This window comes from Peromyscus maniculatus, chromosome 8, assembly GCF_049852395.1.
Source record: "Peromyscus maniculatus bairdii isolate BWxNUB_F1_BW_parent chromosome 8, HU_Pman_BW_mat_3.1, whole genome shotgun sequence".
NCBI classification, from domain to species: Eukaryota; Metazoa; Chordata; class Mammalia; order Rodentia; family Cricetidae; genus Peromyscus; species Peromyscus maniculatus.
The window spans coordinates 43,437,487-43,448,759 of record NC_134859.1 but is presented as its reverse complement, the minus strand read 5'-3'; the positions used below and the strand labels follow the sequence as shown (position 1 = coordinate 43,448,759).

General features: G+C 48.4%; 1 protein-coding gene and 1 long non-coding RNA gene across 4 annotated transcripts in view; one reads left to right on the top strand and one right to left on the bottom strand.

Annotated features, from left to right (window-relative positions):
• Positions 1–296: 296 nt before the first annotated feature.
• Positions 297–4,892, bottom strand: LOC121831815 (uncharacterized). Its single transcript, XR_013041668.1, has 2 exons — positions 1,125–4,892; positions 297–683 (listed from the first exon to the last, which is right to left on the bottom strand). It is a non-coding gene; the product is annotated as an uncharacterized LOC121831815 (long non-coding RNA).
• A 90-nt stretch (positions 4,893–4,982) lies between these two features.
• Positions 4,983–11,273, top strand: part of Arf1 (ARF GTPase 1) — a 15,885-nt gene continuing 9,594 nt past the window's right edge. The window contains exon 1 of one of the 3 annotated variants that reach the window (XM_006997221.4): positions 4,983–5,286. The gene's annotated coding sequence lies outside the window, so the exon portion shown is untranslated. Of the gene's footprint in view, positions 5,713–11,273 lie in introns of all 3 variants that reach the window. The other 2 variants (XM_042284095.2, XM_042284096.2) reach the window with 2 other exon arrangements.

Below are 11,273 nucleotides of genomic sequence, written 5' to 3'. Positions count from 1 at the left end.
AGACTGAAGCTGGAACACCCACCACACAGCACCTGAAGATCAGAATCACACCCCTGGCAGGTAGCCTATTATTGGCCACTGTTTATATTCACAGCAGGATTGAAGCTTGTCTGCACACAGCAAGAACCTCTCCAGCTAGCCCATGAGGTCTTGCGAAGGGCCTAAGATACACATACATCATGGAAAACCAAAAAACAAAAAACAAAAAACAAAAACAAAAACAAAAAAACAACAACCAAAAAAACCAAACAAACCAGATGCCATTGCAAAACACCTGCACCCATGCTGCACATTGCTTGTGAGGTGAAAGGTATTTTATTATCCCAGTGGAGTCAATGAAGTTGTAAATGTTCTTTTTCTTTTTTCAGTTTTGGTTTTTCGAAACAGGGTTTCTCTGTGTAGCCCTGGCCATCCTGGAACTTGCTCTGTAGACCAGGCTGGCCTCAAACACACAGAGATCCACCTGCCCCTGCCTTCCAAGTGCTGGGATTAAAGGAGTGGCAGGCAGTATGAAGCTCTAGAGAAGGGTCAGTTTCTCTTGCAGTCTCATGTCACAGTCAGCACAGGAGACTTCTGGGATCCCGAAAGGCGTGGAGACTGTTGCTTAGCGGAAAGCAGTTTCTTCCTCAGTAGTGGACACCAGCAGGTATCTTCTGATTTAGTTCAGCCCTGGGGCTGTCTGCCTGTAGCATCAGATCCCACAGTTAGGGGATTAGTCTCATGGTTCATCACCTTTCCTTCTGATGACCAATAGTTATAAACTGGGCTCCCTCTACCTTCCTTGGGTTACACTGATCAAGCAGCTCACAGAAGTTGTGTTGACTGGTTTACCATGAGGACAATTACCAAGGATACAGGTGAACACATGTAAGAGGTCAGGTGTGTGGAAGGGGCGGGGCTTCCATGTCCTCCCTGGGCACCGCCCCCCCAGGACCTCCACACATCCAGCTCCTGAGAAGCTCTGAACTTGTCTCTAGGGGTTTTATAGACACGTCATTACATGGAGTGATTAATGAAACCACTGGCCATCAACCTTCAGCCCTTCTTCCTTTTGTGGGTGCTGAGATGAGGCTGAGGGTCCCCACCCGTTGACCCAGCCCTGATCTTTCAGTGACCAGGCCCACCTGGGAGCTATCCAGGGGCTGCTGGCCAGCAGAGGGTTTATCAGCACTTTGCTTCCAGATTCCCAGGATTTTAGGAGCTGCATTCTAGAAAACAGAATTTTTTTTTTCTCTGTCTCCAAGGCCTGGAGAAAGGAATGGGATAAGAATTAGGGGAAAGGCCGGGCGGTGGTGGCACACGCCTTTAGTCCCAGCAGTTAGGAGGCAGAGACAGGTGGGCCTCTGTGAGTTTGAGGCCAGCCAGAGCTAAACAAAGAAACCCTGTCTCACAAAAACAAAAACAAAACAAAAAAAGAATTAGAGAAGGGCAGGGATCTCCCTGTATTCCTCCCTCTGGGGAAGTCATTAAGGGTGTGAAGAGTTCCTCTCGAAACCAGGTACTAGAGATCCAGAGTCTTGACTGTATGAGCATGTTGAACATAAGACAAAACACCAAGTGGAATTCAAATAAGATTCAATGCTGCACAGACTTTCCCTGAGGCACTGTGAAGTTATTTTTTCAGCTAGTTAGCCTGCTCAGGGACCCCTGCTGCAAAGGGCTTTTGAGAGCTTGAGGGCAGGCATTGTAGATCAGGGAGTCCTGCAGGCACACTCCAACCTGCCCAGTACATAAAACCTCCCCAACAGGCTAGATTCTCTGGTGCAGTCGTGAGCTCCCTGGAAATCGTATGGTGGGATCCCATAGGAATCCCGGGGAACACAGTAGTCTGTAAAAGAACCAAAGTACTGGGCCTAAGGGGCCAAGAATAGAGGCACAGGGCTGGAAACAGTCAAGTGTGGAGGTTACACTCCATTTCAGTGGGCTCCATCTCAGTCTATGAGTGTGTATACATGTGTATGGATGTATGTGGTATATATATATGGAGTAAGACTTCTACATCTCTAGGCATCAGCAGCCTGACATGAATGTCACCCATCTTCCACACAGAGGCTGTACAAACTGTCTGGGGGACAGGAGGTAGTCCTCAGTGCACAGAGTTCCTTTTACCTTCCACTGGGTCTTGCCTTCTGGGGGCATTCCTGTCTCTGGTCCGTACTCTAGGTAAGGTTCTCTCTCTAGCAACCTGGAGAACAAGAAGCCAGGACACTGGGCATCCATGCCTCTGACTAGGTCCGCAGGAGTAGGCTAGTCTAAAGGAAGGGCTTGCACTTTGCCCTGGTGTATGATCAGCTGAAGGGGAGGGGAGGCGCCATAGGCACTCCCAGCTTCCTAGTACAGGTAGCTGAGGATCCTGGACCTCCACCCGAACACCTTCAGTCAGCTCACCTCGCCCCCTCCTGGCCAGAGCTGGTGCATGCAGGGACTTCAGAGAGGAAAAGGCACTCCTGGTCTCTCAGCAATCTTGCGGAGCAGTTAGCCTCAGTTTACCCAAGCAATTGACATTTCCTGGTAGGGTCTGTCCTCAGACATGCCCACTTAGGGCTCCCACAGACATGTATGCCCGATCCGCCCCCCTCCCCCGCCCACCGGGACAGGGACCCAAACAGAAGCACAGAGGAAAAAAGTCTGTTTCTTAACTTGGGAGTGGGCATACAGCAATCTGTTTTATCATTTTCAAAACTGTATCTTACATAAACCCCATTCTGTCTCTTCATTTTTTTCATTTTGCTAAACTCTTCCCCCCAAAATAAAGTTTCTTTGGTTTTCTATTTCTTTAAAAAAAAGTATTTTTAAGTAAAGATTTTATTAATTTTTTTTTAAAGTTAGGCAGAGGCAGGTGGATCTGTGAGTTTGAGGCCAGCCTGATCTACACAGAGTGAGTTCCAGTACTGTCAGGACTGTTTCACAGAGAAACTCTATCTCAAAAAAATATATATTGTTTTATTGAGCATTGGTGTTTTGCCTGCATGTATGTCTGTGTGAGGGTGTCAGATCTTAGAGTTACAGTCAGTTATGAATTGAATGGGTTAGTTGCTAGGAATTGAATCTGGGTCCTCTAGAAGGAAGAGCATTCAGTGCTCTTAACCACCAAGACATCTCTCCAGCCCCTTAATATTTTTTTAAAAGATACTTTTTAACTGTGTGTGTGTGTGTGTGTGTGTGTGTGTGTGTGTGTGTGTGAGAGAGAGAGAGAGAGAGAGAGAGAGAGAGAGAGAGAGAGAGAGAGCAGGCCCTTGTGGAGGCCATAGACATTAGATCCCCCAGAACTGGGGTTATAGGCAGTTGAGATCTGGGAACAGAACTTGGGTCTTCTGTGAGAGCAGTATGTACTCTTAAGGGCTGAGCCATCTCTTCAGCTCAGGTGTCCAATTTCCTTTTTAATATACTTGGGGCTATAGAGATGGCTCTGTGCCTAAGACTACTTGATGTTCCTGTAGAGGCCTTGTTTGCTTCCCAGAACCCAAATGGCAATCATAAACACCTGGAACTCCAGTCCCAACGGATCTGACCCCCTCTTCTGGCATCCCTGGGCACCAAGCACCCATGTGGTATACATATATATTTGCAGGCAGTCACGCACATACATAAAATAAATAAATTTTAAAAAGTTATATACACTTAAGTGAATCTACAATTCAACACTCAGAGTTTATATACAATATGAAAATGTCACTGGAGCTTTAACCTGACCTGGGAAGATAGTGAGAGCCTATCTAGGTTTTAGTAGCAGGGTCTACTTCAAATTTATCATCCATTGCACAGTATCTACAGTGGTTATTTAAGTTTTTAACTGACACAAATAATTATTTATGGGATACATAGTGAGTTTTTGGTCATGACTAGAATGTACAGTGGTCAGGTTAGGATAAACAGTGGACTACCACCCTGTCTCTATTTTGCCATAATTTTGTCTTTTTAGGAACACAAAGAGTTTGGTTCTTGATTGGTAACCTGTGGTTTTCCTGGACACTCTGTCTCTTTGTTTTCTCATCTGTCAAGTGGCTGTGACGGGCTTCTTATATGGCTGGGATCACAGGACTCTGGGGTGTGAAGAGCCAGCACCCAAGGCTTTGCATGAATACTTGCTGTGTGTTGAGGGTGGGAGGGAGTGGGCAGATACCCCCATAGCAATTTACAGAAGCGGCACTTAAAAATGGAGCCCTGAAGCCTGGCGGTGGTGGTGCACATCTTTAATTCCAGCACTTGGGAGGCGGAGGCAGAGGCAGGCAGATCTCTGAGTTCAAGGCCAGCCTGGTCTACAGAGTGAGTTCCAGGACAGCCAGGGCTATGCAGAGATCTCAGCCCCTAAACAGTGAGTCTGCCCCGCACCTTGTGCCTGGACACAAAGTGACTGTTCTAGGCCCAGGTAACAGAACTGCCCCCTACCAACTCAACAAATAGGGCTCCAGGTTTAAAAAAAAAAAAAAAAAGTCCTAGGTCCCTGAACATCTCTTGCCTGTGGGATTCCTCACAAAGATGGGTTGGAAGAATTAGACAGGATGGACAGAGCCTGGGTCTGATTCCCGCATACTTGGTGGAGGAGGCACGCAGCTGCTTCTGATCGGTCAGGGAAGGCTTCCCAGGGAGATGTAACAGGTTCTTCCTCACCTGCACCCTTCATTACTCGCCCCCCCCTCCCCGGGGCACCCCAGAGTACCCGCTCAGGCAGTGCCATCCCCACGCAAATCTCTGGTTCTCTGGGTCAGCTCTAAGAGTGCACACAGGTCCAAGGCCAGTGTAGGGGCATGGTGTGTATCTGACACTTGGACTGCGCCTCTTCCCGCTTCGGTCACCTGTCAGTCACAGCACTATCTTCAGTGCCCGGGGCCAGCTGGGATATCAGAGACTCTGGAGCCCTCTGAGAGGGACATCACACCCCCTCCGTGCTGACACGACCTTCCCACTCTGACCTTGGCGCTCTAGAACGCTTACTGTCCTCAACCCCCGCATCCGCGGAATGGGCTGGAATTCCGCAGGAAGGCGCGCGTGCGCACGCGTCGATGGACACGGAAACCCACACACCACACCCTTGCGCGTTCCAGTCCAGGGCGCCGGTGTGCGAGCCCGGGGGGGCCGCGATCCGGAAGCAGAGCGGCTTTGGCTCCGCCCCGTGAAGGCGACTTGGTGCGGACGCGCAAGCGCCCTTTCCCTAGGGGCGGGGCATCAGGCGGGCCCGCCCTCTTCCCCCGGCGTGCCCCGCGGCAGGCGCTGACGTGGCTGCCGTCAGCGCCGCCATCTTGTGGGAGCGAAACCAACGCCTGGCTGGGAGCAGCCGCCGCGGAGGTGAGGTGCGGGGCGCGCTGGGGCCGGAGCTGGGGCGGCCACGGGCGGGTCATCGTGGGCGTCGAGGGGTGCTCGACTCAGGCTGCTAAGGGCCAAAGTCTGGCCGGGCTGGCCGGGATCTGTGTCCGGTGGACCTAGCGGCAGGCCGGGCAGAGGATCCGGGCTCCCCGAGCCCCGCGTCGCCCACGGCCGCTTGGCCCTCCCCCCACTCCGCGGCCCTTTACGCCTGGCCTCCCGCCGCGGGCCGCCGCCCGGAAGTCCGGCCGGGACGCCGGCTCCTCTCCAGGAAGCCAGATTTCCTGCTGTTCCTCTCCGCGCCTCTCCCAGGCGCCACGGCCCGGGAGCGGGGAGCCCGGGAGCGGGGAGCAGGGCTCGGGGAGCACGGGGTCTCCCTTCTAGAAGGGTTAGCCGACAGCTTCAGATACGGTACGGGCCCTGGGGCGGGGGAAACTGAGGCTTGGGTGGCCCCGAGACGGCGTCAAGGTCACGCAGGTGGCGAGGTCTGCCTCTGTTTCTCGAGTCCGGTTCCTGTCGGCCCGGAGGATCAGAGCTGTAAGGAGGGGAAGGGATGGGACAGGTGGATAGGGGCTGGGGACTGCTGAACCGGGTGCTGGGATTTAAGAAGAGCACATATGCGGATCTCGGGGGATCCCAGAGTGCCCACTCTGATCCCCAGTGAACCGTAATTTGGGCCCACACTTCTCCGGTGAGATCTTCATTGAGGTTTACACTCAAGGGCCCGCTGGCCTCTGGAGGAGTTGGGTCTTGTTTCACCTCTGGACTGACTCCCTTGATGCTCTTTTTTTTTTTTTTTTTTTTTAAATTTGGTGGATTAGAAGGGGCCCTTCTGACTTGGGGGAATTTTTAACCTGGCCTTGGAACAACCTGCTCCCAGTCTCTGAGTCATCTGCGGGTAACAGACCAGATCCGGTACACAGTTCTGCCTGTCCAGCCAGGGTGGTGGTCCTGCCATGTTGGACTGTATGTAGCTGAACTGGTGTATGGTACCTAAGTGCTAGGGAATCTGCTCTCATCGAGGAGCAATTCTCCCATCCAGAAAGTGACTGTTTTGCCCGAAAAGGAAGGGACGGGTACTCTTTAGTCCCAGAAGTCGCCGGAGAGCCCAGTAGTTGATGCCACAACCAGTGCTGGAGTAGTCCGTTGTAGTTCTTGTTTCACAACTAGTGGTCAGCAGTTTTTCCTGCAGGCTGATTCTGGTGGTTTCTGCAGTGTGTGTCAGACAGAAGGCTAGTGAGATGCCATGGTGCTTTGTGTGCTGGCCCCATGTCTCTCCTCGGTCTTAACCAGTATCTACAGTGTCTGACGTGGGCGACTGTAATGCCCTCACCTTTGAGCTTTCGGCAGCACTATCACAAATAGCCTAGTCTGTGAGATTTGATGAACTGTTACTACCTGGTTTCTCTGTTTCTCCAGAGTTCAGAGTTGTGTGGTGTGAGGGGCAGTCACAGATGTGTGAGCTACGTTGTTGGAACTACATTGTCTCCGGGGCATAAAGGTTTCTCTTTCCTCATGCAATGTCTGTCACTTATCCTTAAGCATCTTGTTGAAAATAAGTCTGAGTCACTGGATCACCCACTGCTCTCTTGCTTGTGAGGCAGATGTACAGAATTGCTACTTCAAAAGGGTTTAAGAACTAGGGGTAGAGTGCTTTTCCTAGCTGTATGAAGTCTCGGTTTGGATCTCCAGCACTGCACACACAACACGGTTTAACTGTGAATAACAGCTGACTCATACTCAGTCTACTCATCCTGGAAGGAAAGTAACAATAACTAGTTCTGTGCTCCTCACACACTCTTCTGATTGTAAATTGTGTAGCTAAGATGTCCACTGTGCCTCTTGCACAATAGTATCTTGTAGAGGGGTTGTTCAAAATCTTTGCTCCATGGGGTTGCTACCTCTGCCCAGGACCAGACAGGCTTCAAACTACAGCCTTTTTTTTTTTTTTTTTTTTTTAAAGGTAAAGGTAAATTAGACCAGTATTGTGGTGACCCAGTGTCAGGCATCCTAACCAAGAGAAAAAACTTGTTGTGCAGGTTCATGTAGTAGCTTGTTAACAATGGTTTGAGGGTATTGGGTCAATGTTTTTCAGATTCTTTGAATTAAATGTTACATTGATGTGCAGGGTTTTTGTTTGTTTGTTTGTTTTTTAAGACAGGGTTTCTCTGTGAAACAGTCCTGGCTGTCCTGAGACTCAACTCTGTAGACCAGGCTGGCCTTAAACTCAGAGATCTGCCTGCCTCTAGTGCTGGGATTAAAGGCCTAAGCCACCACTGCCTGGCTATATATGTCATTTGCATTCAGGAGCCCATCAATCAGACCCCAGCCTGCTCTAGGTTGCTATGCCATTCATGATCTGTCCCTGTGCCTCTCATGAATCCCTTTGTTTTTTGATCTTCATGAAATTGACAGAGATAGTGAGAGAAACATGAAAATTTCTTTGTGTTGAGATCTGACATTAAGAGCATCTTTGTGTGTGTGTGTGTGTGTGTGTGTGTGTGTGTGTGTACACACATTGGGATTCCTCACTACACACTGATTGATTGTGATAACAAATTCCAGGTAATAGCTTGTGGTGTTGCTTGTCAATCTCCTGAAAGGTAATTCAGCCCTCTCAGGTGGGTCAAGTGGCCTGGCTGGAAAACTTGTTAGTATGGGCACATGCAAGATCTTTATTTCCAGGAGGACCTATTAGGTGTTCACTGTCTCTGTCCTGCTACAGATACAAAGAAGTGGTGAGACTGATTAGGACCCAGCCTCCACAACATTCTTACCTGGTCCTGTTTCCTGATTTTTTTACTCAAATTGGTAACAGGGCTTGCTGCCTGTTAGCTGCCAATATACTAGGAAGAGTGGTACTCCTGCAGGCCTTGATAATAGGGAAAGTTTTAAGTGATAACGGGAATTGACAGAAAATAGGAAGATAGACCTATGTTTTATTGGTGCTGTTCATGGGGAAGAAGTTCACTGTATTGTACAGGTTTGCCCTAAACTCAATCCTCTTGCCCTAGCCCCTAAGATTACGACCTGCTGGGATTACAGGTGTGTGCTCCCATGCTAGGCAGGCATATTTTTACAGTTAGAGGTGATTAAGTTTATGTGGTAGACAGCTCCCCATATTTCTGAGGATCTGAGAATTGCTGCTGTATCGTATGGGTGAGTTGGACTTGGTTATTATCACTGCACATTTCAGGAAGCAAGAAGTATGGGATATCTATATTGATAAATTATACCTGTCAAAGGGATGCTAGCAAACTAGAACTCTCTCCAAAAGGCTCTTTGTGCTTGATGACTGTATGTTAAACAATAATTTTTTGTTGGTATCAATTATCAAAATATTTTTACAGTGGCATATACTGAAACAGGGAAGTTTGTGGCCCAGGTTCTCTAGGTGTCCTCTGACAAGTTTTTCTTTCTTTCTTTCTTCCTCCTCTTTTTTTTTTTTTTTTAATTCTGTTGGTATGATTTAGGTGCTTGTGGCCAAGAAAGGGGTTTCTAGATTTTGTAAGACTCATTGCTGAAGAATGAGAATGAAGGCAGAGCTAGATGGCCTGAAGTGTGTGTTTTCCTCTGAAGCTTCCTGCTCTGTAGATAACTTCTTCCTTGTTTGAATCCAACAGCTTATATTTAAAATACTCTGTCTTCTAGTGACTTTGGTGGTGAAATTTTGCTTGGCATTATTTTCAGTTTTTAACATTTCTCTTCTGTTAAGGTCGTATCTGACTTCAGACATACTGAAGTATTCAACTGAAATGTATGCTTAGAGCTAGCATTTCTTGGGGTAGGTTTGATGCATATCTTGCTTCTTCAACAGCTTTACCTTCAGTTCCCAGGTCTGTGCACACCTGAGTCCCTAGATGTTACTGGTGTAGGAATGTTCACACAATACACTTGTGCATAGTTTAAAATAGTGCAATTTTGCTTGTTGGCCCTGTAGTTTCCCCGATCGTCATTAGGATTAGCCTCTCCGCCGGTGTGTCATCTTTATATCTTTATTTTAATCCCAAAGGCCTTGATAAACCTTTTTTTTTTTTTAAATGACATTGCTTTCTCTTCTCTGATAAGGAGTCACCTGTGAGGAGGGGCCTAGTGGAAGAAGGTGGAGGCGGCAGCCTTACTTAGCATTGGACACAAAAGCTACTTGTCCATGTCTGCTTTTGGAGTATTCGTCCTGACCCTCCTTGAGTGATGAAGGCAGGCACTGGGGCCTATCCAAGGAGGCAGAAATGTCACCTGCGAGGTGACAAGTTTGGGGGAGGAAGCAGAGGCCTCTTAGCCCAGGACAATTGACACAAGGGCTCTGAGCTGGGTAAGTGTACTCTGAGTATGGAAACCAGCCAGGAGCAGTGTGGGAGGAGGGTAGGACTAGAGAGAGGGTGCTCCTGGTCCCTGGAGCAGCTTTGTAGTCCTCAGAAAGGATATTTTGAAATCTGTAGGAACCCTTTGGTTCTCTCAGGTAGGGAGGCAACACTCTCTGGCATTTAGCCACTTGTGTGGTTTTCATGTGGGTAGAAAATCCCTCTGTGATAGCCTAAGCTTGATCACAGAAAGATAAAGCTTTTCTTTGGCATAATATTAACAGATGTTCCAAGTCTTCCAGGAACCCAGCTTTAACTGCCTTGTAAGTCAAGGGCAGTGCATTTTGTTTTCTTCAGTGCCTTACAAAAGGTTGTTCTCTGTCTTCAGGAAAAAAAGTTAATTTTGGAGGTGACATGCCCTTGAGATTGCTGTGGTTGGCATTTAGTGCTTCAGTAGCTAGCCACCTCCCTTTGTTCTGTGTATGGGAATGGCTGGGCCTAGCATTAGAGTTTCACTAGAAGTTACTTCCCTTTTTGTCCCTGTGATGTCATTGTTGGGGCAGACTCATGGGGATCTTCTCTTGTGCAGATGTTAGGTTGTCCATTGGCTTCTTTTCCAGATGACAGATTTAGTGGATTAAAGGGTGTGGTGGGCACCAGACGGTCCCATGGCTACTGTATGTGAGGATGTGAGGGTTCTAACATCACAGGTGTCACTTTGCACCTGATTATCAATTGTTGGAATGTAGCTGGAGGTGGAGGTGGTAGCAGCAAGTCTCCATGGTTTAAGTCTGAAGAACTGGGTGGAAAAATGGGAAGGGGGCCGATTTTGGTGGAAAAGCTGGATATGGACACATGGAGGATCCTTAACCAGAGAATGGGGAGAATGCCTGAGGGGAGGCCTCTAAAAACTAAGGCAAGGCATCAAGCTTTCTGACATCGGGAAAATGGGGAAATAGGATTGAGTAGTGTGTGGTCAGCAGTCAGCAGTGCCTGGTTAAGTGTGGACAGTGGACTTGTGGGGTGTGGTCTTTGTGTGTGTGTGCCTCACTCCAGCAGGGTGGGGCAAGACTGCAGCAACGTTGAGGGAGCCTAGTGACAGCTCAGCCTTCCTGTTCTCTTTATTCTTGTTTCCTCCTGAAGAGCAAGTATTCAGAAGAAGGGGCAGGGCACTCTTTACCCTCCAAATGAAAGTTCCCTGAAGGTAGAAACAAAGGTTTTTGTTTTTTGATTTTTTTATATATATATAAATTTTTTTTATTTTAATTTTTGTGTGTGTCTACATGTGGTTATGTAAGTGAGTGCAGTGTTCAAGATCCTGTATGAAGTGTGTCAGGTCCTCCTGGAGCTGTATTACAGACAGTTGTAAGCAGCCTGACATAAGTGCTGGGAATTGAACTCTGGCCCTCTGCAACGGTGATATTTGCAGTTGCAGCCATCTGTAGCCCCTCCTTTTTTGTCATGAGACTATTTCAAACTATAGCCCAGGCTGGCCCTGAATTCAGGGCAATCCTGCCTCAGTCTCCAGATTGCTAGAATTACAGATGTGAGCCATTGTGGCGTCAGAAGACAAGTTTTGAAGATTGACTTACTCAATAAATACCCCTGTAGCCACCAGCCTCTTTGTCTGAAGTAGGGCTGGACCTAGGATTAAAGTTGAGTTTTAGTAGA